Here is a 24,402-nt window from a genome sequence, read left to right on the forward strand (position 1 = left end):
ATATGGTTACATTTGATAATCTGAGGAATTACAAACCGATATTAACACCTTTTACACTAAACTGCCAAATCGGTGTGAAACGTGTGTGATTCTTTCCCACTAAAACCCCTGCGATGGTTTTCCACGGACCAAAGCGGATTAGGTCGTACGATAGTTTCAGGCATTACATCCATTGTACAGTCTCATATAACTGATTTTAATGAAAATATCTTTTCAACCGTAGAAATTAATATTTTTACATTTCCAATGACCACCTGAAAAGAGAGGCATTTGAAGAATGATTAATGTTTTCGGGGAAAAGTTTGAAGAACCATTGAAATTCGCGAGAGGAAAAAATGGCGTTCGTGACTGAAGCAAGGTGCGGCGAAAAACCGCAGAATATAATAAAAGAGATAAATTAAGAGCAATGACTGTTGGCAATAAATCAAACGAACGTTCAAGTTGAATGTCTTTCATGCCGAACACCTTTTAAATTATTCATTTTTACTTCGACTGTTTCCGAAAATATATTTTGATAAGTTTTGTTATCGTTCTTAAAAACAAAATTCGAATTAAATTTTAATGTAATTAAGCCTTGGATTTGTGAGCCCAAATAATTGTGTGTTTAAATTTTAGGTGGTTTGATGTACCTCTGCTGATAGTCAAGTATCAAAATTTCTTTCGAAACAAGCGAGATTCTCCACAATGTATTCATGCCATTGAGCATGAGATGAATTGTAAAGAGGGATTTAGAACTTAAAAAACTCAGTGATGCTTGTGCGGTTTGGATACCGCGACCTACTTTTAGATCCTCTTGCTCCATATTGAGCCTTCTAGTTTGTTTTGTTTACTTAAAGAAGAGATACAAGTTTATGATGGTCTGGCCATATGAGCGTCCCCAACACCATGCTGGTATAGCAAGAAATTCATATAATATATATATTTTTTAAATTGTTCTATGCAGCATAAACTATACAGTCCAATATACTGACTAAATGCCAATATACTGTTAAACGAGTACCAAATATAACTTTGGTATCAATTCATAATAATTATTCCAGTAATCAAATTATGAAACCATTTCTCTATTGACGTTATGTTGCGTTTAATTAGCTGGGTGACTTAATTATCTGTATGGTTCTATTTGTAACATTTAAATACAATAACTAATGTTTAAATTAATACTTGCAGTCTAATTGACGGTTGACTTACTCACGTGATCATTGTAATTGACTTCCCGTAAACAGCCGCGTGGTTGATCTTTGTTTATGACAAAAAAACTACAGGCCTCATTAATCGTAGTGTAATTGGGATATCTATTAAGCTAGAGAATTTTATTTATGTGTTTAACTCACACTTTTCTCACTTAACTTTTCACAATTATAATCAGATGGCTACATAATGGTATTAAATTATGATGAAAGATAGATAAGAATGAGCAAAGTTGGCAGTGTACATTTTATATAATTTATCAAAATATTTAATATTCAGTTTCGAAGACGAATTGCCTTGACAAAATAAAATAATAACTGTAATTAGAATTAAAAAATATATAAAAAAATTATATGTAATACTGGAACGATGAACAAAAATACTACGCCAATACGCAAAATGATAAATGTAACGGGATAACTTTTTCTTATACAGAAATAATACTTACAAAGTTTGGCATTCGAGTAAACATTTGGGCGGAAGTGGCTCCGAGTAGCGTATTGATCAAATTATCATTTTTATGACCACAACCGGACATTATGAAAATTAATTACCCCTGACGGGGTAAAATATGGAAAATATTATATGTGTATTTTGTGGGTGGAATCCTGTAGGATTTACTTTTCTTATGATATGATAAGCCATTGTATATTCTATTACAAAAATGATCGATCTATAGTATAGATTCTAGATACAACTATTTTAGTTGAAACATAAGATGAATATACAATTTTAGTAATATATCTTAATAATTTCGTATAATTATAGATGATAATAATAAATTGCCTAAGTCTGTAGTTACCGATAGGTAATAGGTATCTTATCTTGTCTTGGCGATGCTAAACATAAGGTAAGACATTTGTCAAACGCCAGCCTATTATGGGGAAAAGTTATTAATATTTTACCTGAGTGAAGCCGCGTCTTTACTTAGTATTTTAATATTTAAGTACTTTACTTTCGCTTTTTCAGTCAAATTGAGAATATATAACATCAAAATAGCAGTTATATTTTTTTTAATGAAGTATCTTCCTACAATTTTAATGTATAATTACCAGCCCTATTAGATACTAGTGTAATTTTTTTTATTCACTCGGTGTGTAAAATAATGCATAGTTTATAAATTGCTGTGTCTGACATCGAGCAGAGGCAGTCGCTGCCAATACGCTTTAATTTAGAATAAAATAGAACAAATCGAGACTAACAACACTCCGTGCTAACTAAAAAATTGCAAATTTTTGTTTAGTAAGTAATAAATATCAACAAATAGAAATACACACCGTAGTGTGACGTCATAAGCAGGATAGCCACTTATGTTGGCAACCTGACAGCTGTTACATAGGGCCCTTGGGTTCCAACGTTTTTAAGTAGCTTGCCTCGCAGGAACAGACAGATACGAACGACAGTATTTTTTTAAAATAATACGAAATAAGAAAGACACACATACCAAAATGCAAAGGAAACATTAAAAAAGATCCTCAAGCTGTTATATTGTCATGTGTTACATTTTATTGCGTTATGTATATTCAAAACAAGCGGTTACACTATCGTCTACTTTGATTATGTAATATTTGAAAGCAAAAAGTGTAAGGTATATTCGTACGTACCATTAAAGTTTCCGTGGTGTAGCGGTTATCACATCTGCCTAACACGCAGAAGGCCCCCGGTTCGATCCCGGGCGGAAACATAATTTTGTAAATCGCATTTTAAAGTTATTAAAATAATTTTAGATGCCTATGTATTGTTATGCTGTAGAAGAATACTCCTAAAATTTAATATATCGTAAATTTACAGTCAATCACCATGTTTTGACGATAAAACATTTATTTAAAAGATATATTTTGTTAGTGACTTTTCTGTAGACCTTGTTTTAAGCATTAAGATACATTAATACTTTAATTGGCTGGCCTTCATATGATGATTTCGACTGTTCATCTTTAAAATGAACATATATCTTTTAAATATACGTAAATCAAAACACAGAACAAAGACAGAAGCAAAGATTATTTTTACTACTATTTAATTTTTTAATAATATATGGAAGACGATACAAAATCTGATCCGATTTAAATTAAAATGTAATTCAAAATTCGGTCGATTCATTTTTGCATTTGATAATTTTCACATGAAAGTATTTAGCTACTCGAGAATTTACACGGTTAATTGACGTTAATAGGAAAAAATAGCTTTCGTTTTTCATTATACTTCAACATTAATTTAAAAGAACCCAAGCTTTAACAAATATATTTTGGAAATTGGAAACCATTTTCAATCAGACAACGCCTATGACTTGTTTGTTCAAATTTCAAAAAGATTATTGGAAAACAGAAAGTGGGAAGGCGATGCTTTTAAATTTTTAGATCCTTTACAATGATCGGTTTTCAACAAATAACCTTTTTACCTAACACATAAGGTCTATATTACGATATCAGCGACCTGGATGTCACCTTAGGAAATTACACTTAAAGATCTCAAAATGTGAATGTAACTGTATCGATTTCGCCTCCGATAGAGAAATATCAATAAGGATGAAAATTGACTACTAGGTCGAGTGTGGCGTAAGGCGCCGTTGAGATCTACTTTCCGCTAGAGCACTTTTCTAAAATACTTTCGATACAAATGGTATATTATTACGGAATTTATACACAAAGCAAATATTCGTACTACAAAACAACATATAATAACAAAAAATAAGGAGAGTTTGTTGAGGTACCATTCACTTATCAGGTATTCTGACGCCAAAAAGCAATAACTTGTATTGTTGTGTTCCGGTCTGAAGGGTGAGCCAGTGGCATAGTTAATATTTCTTACAGGTCTAATGTCTATAGGCGGTGGTGACATCAGGCTGGCCCATTTGACAAAAAAGATTTGTCTGATAAAACTACATGTATGTATAAATTAATATGTTTTACTAGAGTTACCGAAAACAACGTAATGGATAAAGCAATTCAGATCAGCTAGATAATATGATGGATGGAATTCATTGGTACTCTCAGATTCGAAAGCGTATTTATATACATAAATAAGTCATTATTATTATTATTTATTTTGTGTTGACGCTGTTTTTAAAAAAAAAAGCGTTCAGATATAAGAAATTAAAAGCCACATTCGATAATTCCATATGGAGTATAATACGGTTGGAAATACAGAACGTGCAAAACGAAAACCTCAGTGTGAAATGGAAACATATTCGGCTTTTCCTTTAAATGTTAATATGAGAGTAATTACTTAATGCCGCGTCTTCTTCTTTCCAATATCAAATGAATAATGATAGAGAGAGAGAGAGAAATTAGTTTTTATAAGTAAGGCCGTTGCAAAAATTTAAACAATGTGCTTCCCCTGTTCTTGTTTAAAATGAAGTGCGGAAATTGTTTGCAATATTCTTTTTAAATCGAGTGCATCTCAGATTGAATCCGCTCTGATAATATTACTCTTGAAAAATTTTCTAGCTTGTTTTTGCATATTTTGAAGAAAAGAAAATGGAAAATACTTTTGGAATTTAACTTCATTTTTGTTGGGAATTAAAGTTACAATCATACATATGTTGCTATTATATTGTGATCGTCAATGGTGTAACAGTTACAACATGTAACAGTATAGCTCATAATGTTAAAATTTAACATGTCATACAAGGGACATGACAAATATATTTTTTAAATGGAACTCGATAAGTTTTGAAGAAATTACATACATATGTATCAGGTTATCCATAATCTAAGCCATTTAAGATAATTAAAATGAAACATTTAACTACCGTAGCTTTTATAAGTTATAAGTTTGATGTTTGTGTGATGGCCAAGGTGGCTTAATTGAATTAAAGACGTAGATCTAACCGAATATCGTATCGCCGAATCCGGAGAAGCACTATTTCGCGTGCTTAATATGTGTTTACAATTCATCTAGTATAATAGACAGGGAATAACAGCAATTAGTAGAGGCTGTGTTACTAAGGCATGCGTCAAGGCGAGAGTGTAGAAAGAATTCGTTCACTTATCGTCTTCTAAAAAAATGAACTATGCCTTTTTAAAAGACTACCACAAACGAACAGGCAGAAATTAACAGACAGTTTAATGACTCGTGAGTCGCAATGCTAGAGCAATGTATCTGAGTATAAAAGTATGTAGCTGTATACAATATACAAAAACGTATTTATAAGTCGGTACAGAGCTAAATTATTTACGTACGTTTGTTTCGGCGTTTTTATGATTCATAACCCGTAGTGTTTAAGCTTACCCTTGTAAATCGGGATAGCAGGATGTTTTATTCATATCTCGGTTTATGTTTTCAGCTGTGGCAGTTAATTTAAGCCGTTGTTGCTGTTAGCTGGAACTTTAATTAAGAGTAAGCATCATGCGGGGTTGAATGTCGATGTTGGCTAAACTGCTAGTTGAATACGATTATGTTAGATACTACACATGTGTGCGTGCACGCACTATTCATATCCTATCTCTCTCAATGGCTCATTCGTTCAGTGAACGGAATCACAGTAGTTGTTTTCTACAAACCTCTTCTTCAAATAATTGAAACTAGCATTCATAGTAGAAGACATACCTGAAACAATATATTTGATTATGAATATTTACAAAAATAAATTTTGGAATAAATAAAGATATTTCTATGTTTTTGGCTAACTTTTACTTTATGATGCGTATTGTACTAATAGTGAAAATTTTATTATGCAAAATAGATAGGCATAAAAGTGTGTACCTACTTCTAGATTAAAAAAAAGATCATAAATAAATCACTTGTGTAGAACTTGAAAATTTTCTGAAGCTTTCCATTGATACTAACAAATGAAGTTAATTGTAAGGTTGTTAAGAGGCGTATATAAAAATTTCCGAAATTCTAATCATAAGTCAATGGACGGTTAAAATAATAAACCCAGAGCGCTAGAAAGGGAATGTAATCAAGATATCCAAACCAATTAAAATTGCTTCAGTTTTTATGAAACCATAACAAAATCGGGTTTTAAATTGGAGTCGAGCTGACGATGAAAGGTTCGCTTATCAATCGGCTCGCAAAACTTTTACGAGATAAAACATAGTGGAAATTTACGATCACCCTCGATAGCGTACACCAGTTTTTATTAGTATCTGTGATATCATTCTAGATTAAAATCTTCGCAGCTGTGCATACTGGTATTGGTTGAGCCTTTGACTATTGGATTGGATTGGATATAGATTTTTTTCTTTATTAAGCTATATGAAATTTATGTATCTATCTTAAATGGTAAAAACAAAATAATTAATGAAAGTTTCTTGTATTGAGGTAGTTTTTCTTGACATCGTAAGAGCGTTGAGAGCTAATTGCTCTTTGTATAAAGAAACTTCTAATGACTGGAGCGACAATGTTAGAGCTAATATTCAAATACGATTTAGTATTTTCAATAAAAATAAACCAATATCAATTTTCAATCCATGTTTCAATGTTAGCAGTATATTCAATTAATACACTAATTATAGCTCGTTATTATTCATTGTTTGTTTAATGTTAACGCCTAGTAAAATTTTCATCCATTGTGGACGTAAACCGATTAGAGTCTGATCGATGTTTGAAAGCCGTGATTTTCCGAGCTCACTGGAAACAACGTTTCTAAGCTTCAATATGGATAATAAATGCACTGAATTGATGATTACGAATTTCATAAATATTTTGGCAGGCAAATATTTTTATAGCTTACATTCAAATCAAAAAACGTACTTTAAAAGGAACGATAAATTTTTTTTTTTTATTTTTAACTATGTCACTCAAAGAAGAAACTCATTCACATTTGTAGTTGTTTAATTAGTAAGATATTTTATAATTTAAGTAAAAAATATTTCTACAAGTTTCTTCTAGCTCAGGCGAAGCGCGGCGAAGTTGATTCAATTACAACGTTCTGGCAGAAAGCGCCGACAACCGGAGAACGCATCGTAATAAAAGCAAATTGTAATTGGAACTTGCAAAAAGTGCTATTTCACATAATCAAGGAGCAAACACTGGCCCGTATTCGTCATCAGTCTGATGATATATATTATAATATACTACTATGACTCTTGGAGTCGAATAAACAACATTTGACATCGAATTAACGCGATATCATTCGTCGAGAAATTGAATAGTCTATATTTATTATGGATTTGGGAAAAATGCGTTTTAAAGGTCGACGGTGCCGTTATCGAAACTTTGGAAGTAAAATTAAAGTGGATGGAAATGGAATAATAATATTAATAAAATAAAAGTGCTGTATTATAAATAAAGATATATTGATCAATAACTTTTAGTGGTGCATATTATAACTGAGTTATACGTAATCAATACGTAAATCTAAAGTTTGTATGTATATCTCCATTCCTTCTTTAATTGGAATAGGCTATATGTATACACATTTACAAGAAGTAGTCTGGGTGTAACCAAATTTTCATTTATTCTACATTTATACTATACATCACTACATGATAGTGTACTACATATATTCACACCTTGGGCTTACATCTTATTTATGAATAAAGTACACAGCTAAATAATACATCACAAATAAGTCTTTATTGTTACACAGAAAAGAGATACTTGGATCTTACGGTTTTGTTTCTAATTAAATTATTAAACGCTACAACATTTCATTAAGGCTCCGTAGCAGTTGGTTGTTATTATAACTGAAGAATAAGGAATTCTGTGATTATACTAGTTTTAATTAAAACTCGTTGTACATATATTTTCATTATGTTGTTGATATAAGCTAAGATGATCCGAGTATAGATCGCGTAGATCTTAATTAAATATTGCGACGTCTCAGCCGGCAAAACACAACTGAGATATTCAAATGTTTATCTATTTATAATTCATCTTGAGCTCGGCGTTGAAGTAAAACGTTGTGTGAAAATATTGGAATACTCACAAATCGACTGTGGATCAACGTCATGTATTGAGCATTTTTATCTTATATATAAAATAACATATATCTATAAAATAACATTATGATTACTCTTATTTTTTTCTGAATACACGTAATTTTTTTTTTATATATATAAATAAATAAATGCATGCTAAAGCTTCCTGCGTTTTCAACAGTAGGTATTTTATTCCAAGCTAAAAATGTGTATTTAGTTAAAATTAATTTTCTTGTTTATTTAAATTCGTATTCTTAAGGCTGCAATATTAAAAATTCAGAATCCTCGGGCCCTTCAACTTGGTCGGTATTAGTTTGCGTAAAATACAAAACTTTGTTGGTCTTTTCTTAATCGAAACTTCAACTACTCCGAACAAATTAATACCTTACAGCATATTATTCCGTAGCCACTGCGCCAAACGATCGTCACGCTAAATTAATCTTTATTTTACCTAATGTACGTAGTTTACAGCAATGTTTATTTAAATTTTACAAGTGCTTTAGCTAACTTACATGTTGGTACGTGCCGAGGGATTGTCATGCTGCAACAAACTTGGCCACTTCATCAATAACGCGCAAGTTTGTTCAACGAGTCCAAGTCGAGTTAATTGTTGCAGCCAAGTTTGTAATATGCAGTTTATAGTTCTCGGTTTACGCTACTTGAGGGAAATACCGTTTAAATATTATCAATGCAGACTTTGTAACACAGACTCTGTTCAATAAATATAGTAAGTTTGTGCCGAAAATACACTTGGAAGAAGATTTTCTTATGTAACTAATAATTCGTGATAAAATCTGTGTTATGATTGTATAACATCAGTTGATTGGTTTTAGCGTTTACTTTATATTATAAAATATACAGTTTATTTCTCTTTATTTACTAAGATATAAAATGTTCTTAAGATAACTTTGGATTATTGTATACCACAAAGCATAACCGTGTGAAAAGTGTAGCCTAAGGCTTCACTTTACTGAAAAAGGCATAAAAGTGCAAGCATGAAACATTGCCTACGGTACAATAAATTTTAATGCCCGAGATAATACCGTATCTAATTATGTTGGAAGTTTTTGTTCTCTTTGCAAAACGAGAATTTATTTTATTTCATTTTACATTCCATGTTTTTTATGATGTACATTAATCCTCGTTTGGGTTAAGTTTATTTGCATAGAGGCCTTATTGTGGTTCCCAGTGTTTTTAGAATTAGTTTGATAGGACCCACTTACTAATTATACCAAGAATAACCACTAGCTAGAGGAAATGAGGGATTTTCTCGTACAACTCTTTTAATTATTTAATTCAACTTTACATTGATCTATTTTAATATAATCATACACATAAATCAGTGGTGATTTTTAGATTAACGCACATCTAAGCAATTTGAAGAGAGAATTTTCATATCATGCTATAATTTAACAGCGTATTTTGTCGTGATCGATGAAGAAATAATGCACTTTCGTGACCATAGAAACAATAAGAACTTTTTTCTGTTAATATCCACGCAGTTGCAGTATGTTACATTGTTGTTTAAATAAATCTAATTATTCAATATTATTCTACGCATTTTTCTTAATTTATTCTAAAATGGTATCTCGATTCAAACGTCCCATGATGTTGGCGAAGCACATTACGGTATAGCGTTTATAATATTCCTTTCAAAGTCGCTGACAATTGAAGCGACTCCCATCGGGAGCAGTAACAAACGCTTGCCTCCTCATAATTTAATTCCACTATTGCAACTTACTGAAATTTAATCTTGGGTGAAATCCCAGGCGCGGTCTTATGCAACTTTCTCCAAATAAACGCAATTCTAATCGACATGGATATTTTTATTGATAATAATACGATAATCATCAATCAATTGATAATATAGTGCTGTTTATACTCGTGTATCAATCTATTCACTCACAAAGGCTGGACGTCCCTCCACGACAAATTAAGTAAATAGTAACAAATGTATAATAAAGAAAATCAAACAAAAATGAAGTTTCGTAATTACGACGGTTTGATATAAAAAAATGCACGAACGTATATCCTGCGAGGAAACCCCGATTTATTAAAGCGCTTTATCGTATGACACCTATGTATGTAAATTTTACCCAGGAATAAACAAAATTCACACGTTAATATCGATATAAACCAGTGAGGTAAAAAATTAAAAATTATTTCGACGTCCTACCTTACGATATTGGCTTTTGTACGTAATAATTTATATTGTAATAACATTGAAACGAAAATATAACGAACTTATGGACGCGTCAATTTATTGTTGTAACGCTATATGCATTAAATGAATAAGGACCTTTTTCGTCGACAGAGCTTTTGCAGTTCGTTTGCCGGGAACTATATACCAGTTTTTTTATGCCAAACATTAATAACCTGAATTCCTGAGTTCTGGTTTGTGAGTGAGTTATGGAGGAGTCCGTGTAGTTATCAGTTAGTTTCAGAACATGCTAGACCCAATATGGGCTTAGTACTTTTACGGTGATAGTGTGCGTCCTGAATGACAGCGAACCGTACACGCGGTTTCGCCAATATAATGCAATTGATCGTGTGAGCGGTTGCTTCCAGTCCGGACAGGTTCAAACATTTCAAGTATATGTTACGTGCGCGTCAGAATCCGCATACTGCGTACGCGGTACGCCTCTACTCAGGACGCACACTTAAGTAGATTATATTTATTATGGTATTAATGTCTATGGGTTAAGGTGAACAAACAAAAAAAAAAACGGAGTTTCGGTTAAATAATAATAACGAGTACATGTAACAAGAATGAAGATTTCGCTTTATTCGAATGTAATATTTTCAAAACCGATGTTTACTGTTACGGCCTAAATACTGTAAATATAATTAACGGCCTGCAATGGACAAAGGGTTACTAAAAATATATATAAAAAATCAGCGTATCATATTAAGAATATGTTTTATTTTTTATGCAACATGGGAATAAAATATTATTCAGTTGAATTATGTTCAACTTTTGCCATTCAGCAAAGCGTGATTATTACCAGTCTGTGAAATAGGACTGTAATTCGTACCTGTAATGTGGAAGAGTAATATATTATTTTACTGGTATATTTAGAATAAAAAGTTTTTAAAGTACTGTCATAGGCATTTATAATAATAAACGTAAAGATAAGTATCACTAATTGATTTGGATATTCATTTTTATAAATATCAATAGGATAATCATTTTATCAAACGAAAGGACATTTGCATGTCATAAATGCCACTGAATTTTCATGTCCTTAATTTGTGTTTATAATTCATCTCGGCTCGGCGGTGAAGGAAAACATCGTGAGGAAACCTGCACGTGTCTAATTTCAACGAAATTTTGCCACATGTGTATCTACCAACCCGCATTGGAGCAGCCTCTTCTCAAAAAGGAGAGGAGGCCTTAACCCAGCAGTGGGAAATTTACAGGCTGTTAATGCAATGCAAAATATAAACTTGTCATTCATTCACTTGACGTTGTGACTCGGATTACGAATATTTCTCTTGTGGTATTTTATAACGTTTATCGTTGTATTCCCTTATATTTGTCGTATTGCTTACCATCTAACTCAGACTTTATTTTCGACTGAGGTTCATTAAAACCTCCTAAATAGTTGATAGTCTTTCAATAACTAACGATATTACTCTTTTCTTTACAATATAAATATATAAAGCATATCCATATATTACAATGATCTACCACACTAATAAGTACAATGCTTATTTTGTATATACATATATACAGAGTATTATTATAAAGTTTGAATCGGTAATAAATTATAAAACTAAATTGTCGAACTATTAATGTATTTTGTGAATTTAGATTAGTAACAAGTGACCCAGTAATAAATTAACTACGTTTAAACTTACCAAGGATTTAGTCCCCGACATTAAATTTAAGGGTAGGAAACTTGTGTTATACGCGTTGAGCAAAAACAGTAATTACATAGATTTGATTGGATAGAATTGGATTGGTTTTAACATTGCAGTAACTGATTCTTGTTGCGTATATTCTACGCTATTTGTTAACTCCTTTAATAGTTTTGTTAAGCATTATTGTAATACAAGAAAATTAAAACCAACTAAGAAATAATTAATAATATGTAAATATATAAAAATCTAAAATGTTTTTTTTTGTAAGCAGACAACTTCTCGACACGACATACAAGCCATGTGATATTGTACGTTGATAGTTGACCCCTGAAACCTTGACGTGTTACAAACATATAATATTATTTTTATATATGTATGTCAATGGTATTTTACACCTCACAAAATTTGGATGTGGTTGTGAAAATGTGGTTTTCACGTTATGTTTTCGTTTCGATTGTAGCTAGATTATATATCTCTACATAGTACAAAACATTTTTCACTGTCTGTATGTCTTTTAAACTACACAACGGATTTTAGTGCTGTTTTCATCAAAAAACAGATTATTAAACAGACAATAGATATTCATGTGAAGGATGTATACATATACATGCATTCATGCATTTTATGGTAGCGAGTTTTTTTTTATATAGGTAGGTTGACGAGCCTATGGGCCACCTGACGATAAGTGGTCACTGTCGCCCATAGACAATGACGCTGTAAGAATTATTAACTTGGGAAGTAAGATGCTAAGTCTTTGTGCCTGTAGTTACTGCCTCACTCACCTTTCAAACCGGAACACAACAATATTGAGTATTACTGTTTGGCGGTAGAATATCTGATGAGAGGGTGGGGTACCACCCACTCATGGATACCGATAAGGGCCTACCACCAAGAACGTTATTATACCTATGTGAAGTCGTGACGAGTAATTAGTTCTTTGATAATAAAAACAAATCTTTCAGCAAAATCGGGCTAGTAGTAATTTTACGTGATGCTTGAACAAACAAATATACAGACACAGTTTAATAATAATTAAGATTGTTATTATTTGTAAAGTGGTTATAAAATCAGGCATTTTCACTGTGTATAGATTTCAGTTTTATCTTTCACATTTCATGGAAGTGGACTTAATGGATCAGTGTTTTCAATTACTTAAATATTTGCATATAGTCCAGCCACAGAGTTTAGTGAAAATACTAAACAGCGTAACTGTGGTCATTTTAGTAACAAATAGCTACGATCGAGCTACACCCGAATATAAATGTCGCTATCAAAGCTCGCAGCCGGCGACACTAAATCTCTAACAATATCGTAACGACACAAATCATAGGCGGCCATTTTGATAAGTGCCGACATCTCGTCAAAACTGTCACATTTGTTATTTACGTTTCTTTGCGGTTGTCGACGATGTATTTATTTTATTTTCATATATAGACTGATAATCATTTAAATTAATTTATATCATTTTTGAATTGTAAAGAATAACTATACATTCCATCGTTACTGGAATCAATAAGAAAATAAGGCATTGAGCTTGGAGGAAAATAAACTGGATACAAAATTAACATTAATTTTAAAAATAACATCACAATAAGTCCATTACATACATGTATGTGTGTGTCTGTTGATTGTTGTATGTGTTTTCATTATATATATCATTTATGAATGTTTCCATTATATATACTTTTAATTTTACAAAATATCCTCACAACAATGATGTACGATCCCGTCATTTACACGTCAAAAACATACATTTAGTAATTACATACACATGAAAGATTATGAAATGTATGTTTTGTGTGTTGGTCCATACAAAAGCTGCGACGGATTTAGTCATAACAAGTTCGATGGTGAATGATGATATGGCGTCATCAAAACCACTTTAAGACATTTGTCTGTTCCACATCAAGGAATTTCCGCAGTCTAGTTATTTTATAGAGATGTTTTTTATAACGCTGTTTTCACACTTCGCCACTAGACTGTTGAAGCCTTAAGTGGCCTCCATGTGCAACTCTTGAGACTATGTGGGTACTTCGTTCTTGAACGCTTTTATGAATTTATCATACGGTTCTTCTTCTTTTTTTTCTTTTATTTTGCTTAAGTAACATTTTAGTTGTTGACGAATAAGTTAAAAAAAAAGTATATTATATGCAATTCTCTCAGCCTATACGAATTTACTAACTTACATTTGATTTATTAATTATTTATCTACTCTTTATGAATTTTTTTAAATAAAAAACAATAAATATTTTAATATAAGTCTATTATTATTGTCTAATTAATACACATATTTAACAATTAATAAATCCCCCCAAGTGCTTGGAAAATGTAACTAAAAATCGAAGTCAGTTCAGAAAAACAAATATAAAAAAAAAGTTCAACGAATATATAACATCATATTTAGTTATATTTATAATTTGTAAATGATTACGTACGTAATGTGACGTTCAATGTACACCATATAGCTGTAGCCGTATGATGCATGTATGACCGCAGTCTCCCGCCGCTGAGATCATAACCACGACCACCGAACCACATAACCGCGAAATGTAACATAACCATCTATTGAAATCATTACAAGGCAAAGGACTCGATTTGCAGTCTGTCCGTACCATAATAAAAAAATAAGAAATTGACTTGTTTTTAAACGTTATGTTAATGTATTGATTACTTTAAGAGTCTACGTACGCAATAAAGGTATATCTGTAATTGAAAGTACGCATTTAGTTTAATTTTTAGTATTAAATCAAAGTAAAGAATCAAAGTAATTATTTGAGAAAACCAATAAATAAATATTGAGCGAAATCAATAAAAACGGAGTTTGGTTTATGAAATAAATATATTTTCTTATTATTATAACAGTATATAGCAAAGAAAGAACAGGCACTATATATTACACAAGAATGAGAACGAGAGAGACAGAAAGCGAAGGAGCGATGGCTGAAAGACTGCATGTGAACGAAAGAACGTCATGCCGTTTGTCGTCACGGCATACGAAACGTGCCTACCCTTAAAGTGTGCCATTAGAATTTTCAGAACAATATATCATTCTAAAGTAGATTATAAATCCACGAAAGCGTTCGGCTTATTTTGTTATAATCCTAATGAACGAACACTGATGATAAATATGTATCGAAAGGAACATATATCTTGAATATTACGGAACATAATTACAAAGGCTTATGTTTGCCAACCACGGATACCGCACATTACGCTCATGTGAAATGTGGATAGTGTGTAATTGGGCTAAACTAATGTTAACCACAACTAAGCCTAATGTTACCGATTCACGCCCCGACGGAAGATCAATGAGTAAGGCATCGGACACACTCCACACCAAGCAGAGGTGCTAGGTTAATTTATGTAAATACGAATGTTTTTTATTTTATTTTAGGAAGGAATTGACCTGATAATAAATTATCACCATAGCTCATTGACATTGACAATATACTTATTTGACGAATATTACATTATTATATAGAGAAAAAATAAAAGTAAATGAACACATTAATTTATAAACACATTATTTAACAATAACCATTGATAAGTAAGTTTAACTTGTCCGGTAAAGTTCAATAATTCAATAATGTTGTGCAAAAGAGAAAAATCGGTTAATTGTCGCTACGTTATAAAATACTGCAACTAGCCGTTTAATAATGGACTCTGAAACCGATTGGAAGTTTCTTAATGTGTCATTAGATGGGTCTCGTTAAGAAACAAGAGTCCAAAATGAAAAAAATATCACCTCTTCAAGGACATCCGAGTCAATAAATATGACTTTAATCTACGACTTCTAATTCAGATTTTGTTTAGATAATCCTAAAAATTATATTGTAAAAGAAAATCTACTCCAAATGCACCGACGACATATATACAAATATAAAAAAAACTGTGTAAAATGAAATGTGTTGTATTTTATACTAATGTTCGATGCGTTACCTTTTAAATAATAGTCATTGTAATTTTTACTCTTGTATTACTGTATACAAACAACACGTTATAAGTTAACATTTCATGTAAATTACACGATACCCTACTTTTAGGTTATAATAAAATATAACGTACTTTTAAAAGTTATCGAATCGATAGCGTCCACGAAATGAAACCGCCAATAAGAGTACCTCCCTCAGAAACCAGGCACCTTATACAATGAAATATTTTGTTTTGTAATACAGTTAATAATTTTGATTGGAAAGCTTAAGTTTCCGTGGTGTAGCGGTTATCACATCTGCCTAACACGCAGAAGGCCCCCGGTTCGATCCCGGGCGGAAACATAATTTTATTTTATATTATTTTAAAATAAATAATTCTGTTTTAAATATCATCATACAAACAACATAAGAAGTATTATATCTTATAATCTCATGCAAAAATAAATAGAAAATTATCATGTCCAAATTATGATCAAGTAGTAATTACATATTTACAGTCTCAATTATATGAACGTCAGGATTTGTTTTACAAAAAAAAAAATAGTTGGTTCTAAGCATTTATAAGCACGTATTTTCTTTTCTTTCATTCATAAAGAGTAAAAAATCCTAATATAAGATTTTCCATATCTTTAATTCCAAGTCGAACCTTCTTAATACGTAATATGTTGGTAAGCTTTGTGTTAAGAGAGGAAAATTTAATTAACTACCTTTTGTGAGCGAAAACTTGGGATCCCAAGAATTAAGTTAAATATTAAACCACCATTGTGTAATGTTTGATTTCGTTCCCAACTTTGTAATATACGTTTAGTTTACGTATTTCGCTCATCACGTCGTCCCTTTGTTTGTATATGGTTTAGGAGAAACGAAACTTTTGGGTAATTTTGGGTACTCGACGATTATAAGCGCCGCTGTAATTTTTCTTTCCGGTGTGTTGTTAAAAACAAAATGCCTCAGCGCAGACTATTTTGATAATCTACGCTTGGTGATTGTTGTTTGAAAAAAAACACATATTTAGTTGAACACTTAATATAGCTCTAATTAGCGCAACACATTCAGACAGAACAGAAGTATAAATCAGTGAGGAGCATAGATTTTAAATTAAAATAAAAAAAAAAGTAAGAAGGCGCTTTATGCGCTTTCCGAATCACGAGAAAGCTCTAAAAAACTTAAAAAAACTGAAACGAATTACCTAACTTTAAGTTTCTGCTAAAAATTCTTGACCAGGACGGGGGTCATGATGGCGGAGAACCAAGCAACTAAATCAGTTGTTTTAACGAGTATTAACTTGTCAATATTGTCAGCAAAACCAAAGAAATTATAAACAAAAATAATAATAATTTTGGTCATATTTTGTTTTGAATTTGATTATTTTATTTCTTTTCCCATTCCATAAACTTTATATTGTATAAAAATCTACTGACTTACTTTTTAATGCAATGAATTATTAAAGTTTGTTTTATATTATATTTGAGTCGAAATGTACGAGCTTCACGTGCATTTTTCAATGAGAAACGAAGAAAATCGACGAGGCAGACATCAAGGCCTCTAATATTCCGACGGCAGACCATTTGAATATTATTTTAAAATTCAACGATCCTGCTAAGTTTTATTAAAAAAAAATAGTTTATATAGGACAGTGTTTCAAAATATCAATATAAGCAATAATTGATATTAGTAACATAAATAAGTAAAAAGCAAAATATCTGCCAAATATAATCAAATGAAATCAATTGAAAATTACGTACTAGAGCTTTTGTTTCCTCATTGAATATCATCGATGAGCCCGTAGATTTATTCCCGGTTTATGAATTTTTATAGTTTTTAGGATGCTCGTTTCACCCTTAGACATGAGCGTGAACAAAAATTTAAATGTTTGAACCAAATTGATTTGTTTTAATTTTATCTTTGAAACCCATCGACAGGGAGGGATATAGTTCATAATGTAAGCATCTCTTGCTATATTGAAATATTTGCAATATCCCGATTAGTTATTTTTCTATAAAAAATCTAAATTTAAACAAGATAAATTGCCAATTATATATCTAGTAAACACCGCATTCTACATCATGCCTTAGTCGGTATAAAACTTTTATATTTACATAAAAATAAATATACTGGTAATTCCTAAAGCGGTTATTATGCTCATAAGATATGTCTAGCATTATTTTATACCCTAGAAATATTAAAAAGAAATGACCAACAAGAGCAATATTTCTGCTTTAAGCTCCGACTATTAAACACCTGGACGGCTTTATTCCGGTTCAATTAATCGTGGCGCGGTAAATGAAGTCGAACTCCATCTTCTATATAGGTATTTTTTAATTAAAGTCTCGACATTAAGACCTTACAACGCTTTGAAAATAAAGAGACAGACCAAACCGGAACACTAGATGAATTATAGGCGTCTTATTTAAACATTTATGCGTACACATATATTTATCTCCTATACTATGTTAATAATAAAACGAAACCAAAATAGGAAAAATTTGCCGCCCATTAGCAAAGACTTTTTACTTTAAGTTAAGTAACAAATAATATGTTAGTATTTTGTTGTCATTTATGTTATTACTAAGTTCTTTTAAGCACTTAAAACGATAAGTATCAAGACTTTTATTGATGTAAAAATTACAATAATGGAAGACTCAAGCACAATGTCCATATACAGTGGAATACCTTGCATTTTAATCTGTCTACTGTAATGTAATAGGAGAGAACTCATCATTAAAGTATGCACTCAATAATGTCGAGAATGGCATAAAGATCTGCAGGTAGTGCGAGTTCAAGATTCCCTTTGAGCATTCTAAAGCGTTTCCAAGTTCGAGCGACTTGGAATAATAAAAGTCGATCAGTGTCTGGGACGGCTCTTGACGATTTCCGTCGATTGTCGTCATAGTTGAATAGAGAAACCGTCTGAATATTCTAAAATGTTTTTAAAACATTTGGTACTAAAGTAATAAAATTAAATTCTATAACGTTTTCTAAAGCAGGCTAAAAATTAATATTGATGTTTCAATTCAAATTTACCCGATTTCGGTATTCGGTTTAATACTGAAATAAATAAAAGTTTCGCTCACAGAAAGTTATGTTGCAACGTATTTTATGGTAAGTATCTGATAACTTAACATATGTCACTGAAGCAAAGACCGACGAGCAGAGACTAAATCAGAAAAACATGCAAATTTAAATTATGCAATGTTCAACTTATTTCACAATCCATTTCAGGTTCTCAGCGATATCTGAAAATCAAGGGCACGGCGAAATAAACTTTAGTACCAAGTAATAGGAATCAAAAATTAGTGTACCGCTGTCGGATAACTTATAGGAGTATTTGGCAGACTGTTCAACAAGTCCGATGAGCAATTGGATCATCAAAATTTTCCTGTCGCTCTTGCATTTTTTTTTGGAATCGTAACCTGTTTTGAACTGGACTTAAAGCAATTTCCGTTCGTTTAACCCTTACAGTATCTGAGCTTTATATAGAACGCTAAATTTTTATAATGAAAGATAAACATTTAAGTAATTTATTTTTATGTATATTTTGAGGTATTTTTCCGGTATTCGGTAATCCGGTAGAAATTGCATCGACAATTATTTATAGAAACGATTTCGAGCTTCGTTTTTGTCTTAATTATTCGATACAATCATTGCCTTACATTTTTACCTTTTGAACAAACAAACTCGACTGTCGTTGAAGAAATAATACTTCAACTTCAGATATATTGCAACCATTTATAAAATTTCAAATTTATTAATTGTTTTTAAATGTGATACAAAAATAAGAGGAAATGCACTCAATTGGGTTAATTATTAAAAGGTTTTATATGTATGTGTCAGAATTGTCTGAAATCGGTGCCAAGTGAAAAGAATGTAATGTTTCTCTTATTAATATAAAAAATCTGTTAAAGAGTATAATTATAATTAAATGCTTACAGATTATATCATTGAAATATAGCTTGCGTATGGCTGGTGAACCTGATATATAATATATGAGTTCAAAAGTTGATTACAAAGGAAGACGTGCAATAGAGATAAAGACAAATATTACAAAATGACAGATTATTATTCCATATCGTCATATGTTTTTTATAGTTTTAAACTGTATTCATGAATAAAAAGCACAGACACATTGCAGCTCAAGTTGTGGAGACGTCATATTGTACTAAATTAGTTTTTCGTAACGCTTGTCTGCAAGTAGGTCGAGGTCAGATAAAGCACTGAATTTCGTTCTACGCGAGTGTTCTCGACATTCAAAATCAACGTGTCATGCGAAGCAGCGTGATGTCGTTCTATCATTAGGGTTGCTATCTACACTAAATACATTTTATATATAAACTTATTATGTGAAATTTCTGTAAGTGTTCCACTGAGTTATATATATCTATTGATCAGCATATTTTTTCGAAAACTTCAACAATCATCATCCCATTTCAGCCAATTTACACAAAATCTTTAACGAATTATACACCTAAACCTCCCTTATGAATCACTTTGTTTCTTTGTAAAACCGTATAAAGGCCATTCATCTATATTACATATAATTAAATTGGAGTGTCTGTTTGTAATATTAAAATAACCGCTTTTTACTAAATATACATGTATAACATATGTATCTTGACACGGTACATATACCAAAATATAAATGTTGTCTGTCTGTCCGCTTATTCCGACCAATCTCTGGAACGGCTCCACCGATTTTGACAGGACTTTCACTGGCAGATAGCAGATGTAATATGCAGTAACTTAGGCTACTTTTATTTTAGAATTATATATTATTTATAAAATAATAAATAAAGTCACGCTGCAATGTCCAAATACTGTCAGGTACAGCGCGCAGCTCTCGCGCCGCCGTCACGTTATATCATAAAAGCTGCCTAATACATAATTAATAATTTATAATAAAACCTGCGTGAACTGAACAATAAGATTATTGTTGAATTCAAATGCGCACGAAGTCGCGGGCACCGCTAGTAAGTCATAAAGTGTTTGAGTTTATAGAGTGAAGTACGCGGCGGGAGAGTACGAGAATATGAGATATAAATATGCTAAAGGACACAAGTTTTGAACAAAGGCCTTCTTTTTAAAATTAAATCTTTTCGTCTTTTTTAAAATTATGAATATTTCTTGTTATTAAAAATAAAACAGTTATGGTCAACATCATCATCATTTCAGCCGTAGGACGTCCCCCAAAGATCGCCACAACAACCGGTCTTGTGCAGCCAGCAACCAGCAGTCCGCGACCTCCACCAGGTCGTCGGACCACCTTGTGGGGGCGTACCCACGCTGCGTCTTCCGGTCCGTGGTCGCCACTCGAGAACTCGTCGACCCCAACGGCCGTCAGTTCTTCGAGCACTGTACCCCGCCCATTGCCACTTAAGTGTGGCAATTCTTCGGGCTATGTCGATGACCTTGAGCCTTCATATGAGGCCCATTATGAAGGACCACGTTTCAGAGCCGTAAGTCATCACTGACAACACACACTGGTTAAAGACTTTAGTGAGAGAAGATTTTTCGTAGCTTCCTGAACTCTGCCCAGCCGAGTTGGATTCGACGGTTGACCTCTTTTTCGAAGTTACCTACCTAATTGGATCGTTTGTCCCAGGTATAAGAAGTCATCGACAACTTCGAGTGTAGATTTTCCGATTTTTATGGGAGTGGGCACAACATGGACGTTCGACATATGTTCTTATCCATGATCATTTTAAGACCCACTCGGACACCACACACGCTTAATAAATATGTTATGTTCGCTTTAATCAATTCAGTTTGATTTGTTGGTATTATATTTTGTATTGCTTTAAACTCTTTAAAATATCAAAGAACAGTTATTTTAAACATTTATTAAATGTACTGATGATATTGATTAAAATAATATCTTATCTCAAGAAACATTGTTATCATATAATACAAAAGTAATTGTAAAATGTTTCGATATCGTAACATTTAATCTACATCAAAATTTCAATTACGTTTACGGTCAAATGATTAACAATACTGAAGAGATTTTATTTTCTTTTTTTATCAACGAGATATTAAAAGTTTTGAGTAAAATTAACGTTGTAATTTTGTAGCGTTTCTGGTATATTCTCTTAATTAATATAGGATATTATTAATAATGACTGGGATACGCGTTAAGTACTACGAATCTGATAAGGGATAAAATTTTTAAATTTACAACTATAACTTCGAGAAAGATAAGAGTTTTTACATTTGTTATATCTTGATAAGTTATGTAAAATCAATTACCGGTACCGACGATAAGGTTGGAAGGTGTGGATATGTATATGATATTGGAGAACGTCGTCATGAGTTTGGTGGAAGAATCAAGACTTTTATATTTTATCTATTAATTTTATAACTCTCCATATTTATATTATCCCATATTGCAAATTATTTTAATAAATAGATACAATTTCGAGATAATCTGAAATCTTGTCTATATATTCATCAGTTCTTTGACAGCGAGAATTTCAATAATTGTTTCTAGATAACGTTATTTGATATCATTAAATTTATTTCGGCAACGTACAAAGGGGCAATCTAGACAAGCATTTCAAAGTGTGTAAAGCGATGGCTTCAAATGAAAAATTCTTGAAGAGACTGCAATTTAATTTTAAAGGCGTGTCGGCAATACTCTTAATATTATTGTATTATTTTTTCACCGTTTTGACAAATAATAATTAAATTCAGATTTGGAACATCTCCAAGAATTTCATGACGATTGTGGAAAAACGTTTAAATTAAAAAAAAACAACTCTATCATCCTCTGTTATCTGTATATTTATTTATAAAATGCATGTAATTATAAAGCCGAGCTACTAACAGCGGAACGGATCGGGTCAGTGAGCTTTTGGGCCGTATTCTTCTCGTCTTTAGCTCGGTTACGTTTAATATGTTATCTGACGTCATAATAATGAATACACCTGACTTTTATTGCCTGTATTATAAATAAAAAAGACAGAACAGTCGGTCAAAAGCTACATCGGACAAAGTCGTTCTGTGGAGGAGTAGGATTAAGAGCTTAATTCTGGGTGGTCGTCTGTTAAAACCTTTTTTCTTGCAGTTTACACACTGGTCCGATCCTAATGACATGACGTGACATGATGACAAGGGAATGCTTGACACCCTTCTTTCTTTTTGTTACTTTCCTATCTTAAGGTTGCCTGGAAGATAGTGCTGTTTTAGCGATAAAGCTACTCTTGTGAATATTTCTTGTCTGTTTATGCGTTAGTACCTTATTGTACTATAAAAAAAAGATTTGTATTGAATTGATACGGAGGTTGAATCTAAATTAATGGTAATAACAACAAATGTGTAATTTACGGATTTTTTTTTCTAAATGGAAGGTCAAATGATGGAAAATCATCTCGCTGCCATAAATTATGTACTAACATTTTTATTTTAAGGAGCAGTAAACACTAATTAAAAAATAATTGATGGAATAATTTATTGTTTGATAGATATAATTTTACTTAACCCAGCTTAAGGGTGCTTAATGCCAATCTACATAGATGGAGGTCGGGCACTCGCTATCAGCAGTTGAGTGCATTTCATTGAAATACAAAAGGACTGTACTCCGTCGATAATTACTATATCCATCGTTATGATATATATTTCCTAGTTTATTTGGTTTTATGTATTCTGCTTAAACTATTTAATAAATCATTCATTACATGGTAGCTGCGGCAGATTTATCTTTATAAAGTTATATTTAATCAGCTACCCGACACGAATTCAAATACTGATAAAATAGATGATTTCAAAATCAAGTAGATATTGTTATAAAAATCCTTCTCCCTGGTCGACAGTAGTAGTAGTAGTACAGTAGTGTGTACACCGGTTTTCATGGGTACGCCACTCAGAGGTCCCGGGTTTGATTCCCGGCCAAGTCGATGTAGAAAAAGATCATTCGTTTTCTATGTTGTCTTGAGTCTAGGTGTTTGTAGTACCGTCGTTACTTCTGATTTTCCATAACACAAGTGCTTTAGCTACTTACATTGGGAACAGAGTAATGTATGTGATGTTGTCCAATATTTATATTTATTTATGAAAATTAGTATCAAACCTATTACGGTTTTATTATAAATGCAATAGTAGCTATGTCTTCCTATGACTGTCAGGGTTAAACCACTGAATCAAATTTGATAAAATTTGTTTCGAAGCATGATTGAACCCCAAGGAAACACAACTTCTCCTGAAAGGCTAGACCAATTTTGATGAATGTTTTTGCGTGTGTCATCTAATTCTTTATATACGTTTAAAAGTAAATAGTACTGAGCAAAACTGTGACAGTCAGATGTCAATAGGATTCTAGTTCAATAAAAAAAAAATGTGGTAAGCTTACAATTATTCGCAGAGCTGAAAATTTAAAGTACCTACTATTACAAATGAAATATCAAAAACCTCGACGGTACAACGTGCTACATATAATCTACTAAAAATGGTTACATACTCTTGTTCTTAAGAACCACCGCTGTTAGATATCATCATTTAAAACAGTGTCAATAAAAAAAAAGACGCCTACGTTTGATGATTTATTTACTCCTGTTACG

At 31.9% G+C, this 24,402-nt stretch overlaps 1 protein-coding gene and 2 non-coding genes across 4 annotated transcripts in view; 2 read left to right on the forward strand and 1 right to left on the reverse strand.

Annotated features, from left to right (window-relative positions):
- LOC125072830 (syndecan) overlaps positions 1-24,402 on the reverse strand; it is a 238,876-nt gene that overhangs the window by 44,197 nt on the left and 170,277 nt on the right. The gene's annotated exons all lie outside the window — the stretch shown is intronic.
- Trnav-aac lies at positions 2,803-2,875 on the forward strand. The gene has a single exon. It is a non-coding gene; the product is annotated as a tRNA-Val (tRNA).
- Trnav-aac lies at positions 16,123-16,195 on the forward strand. The gene has a single exon. It is a non-coding gene; the product is annotated as a tRNA-Val (tRNA).

This window comes from Vanessa atalanta, chromosome 1 (genome assembly GCF_905147765.1).
Source record: "Vanessa atalanta chromosome 1, ilVanAtal1.2, whole genome shotgun sequence".
Taxonomy (NCBI): domain Eukaryota; kingdom Metazoa; phylum Arthropoda; class Insecta; order Lepidoptera; family Nymphalidae; genus Vanessa; species Vanessa atalanta.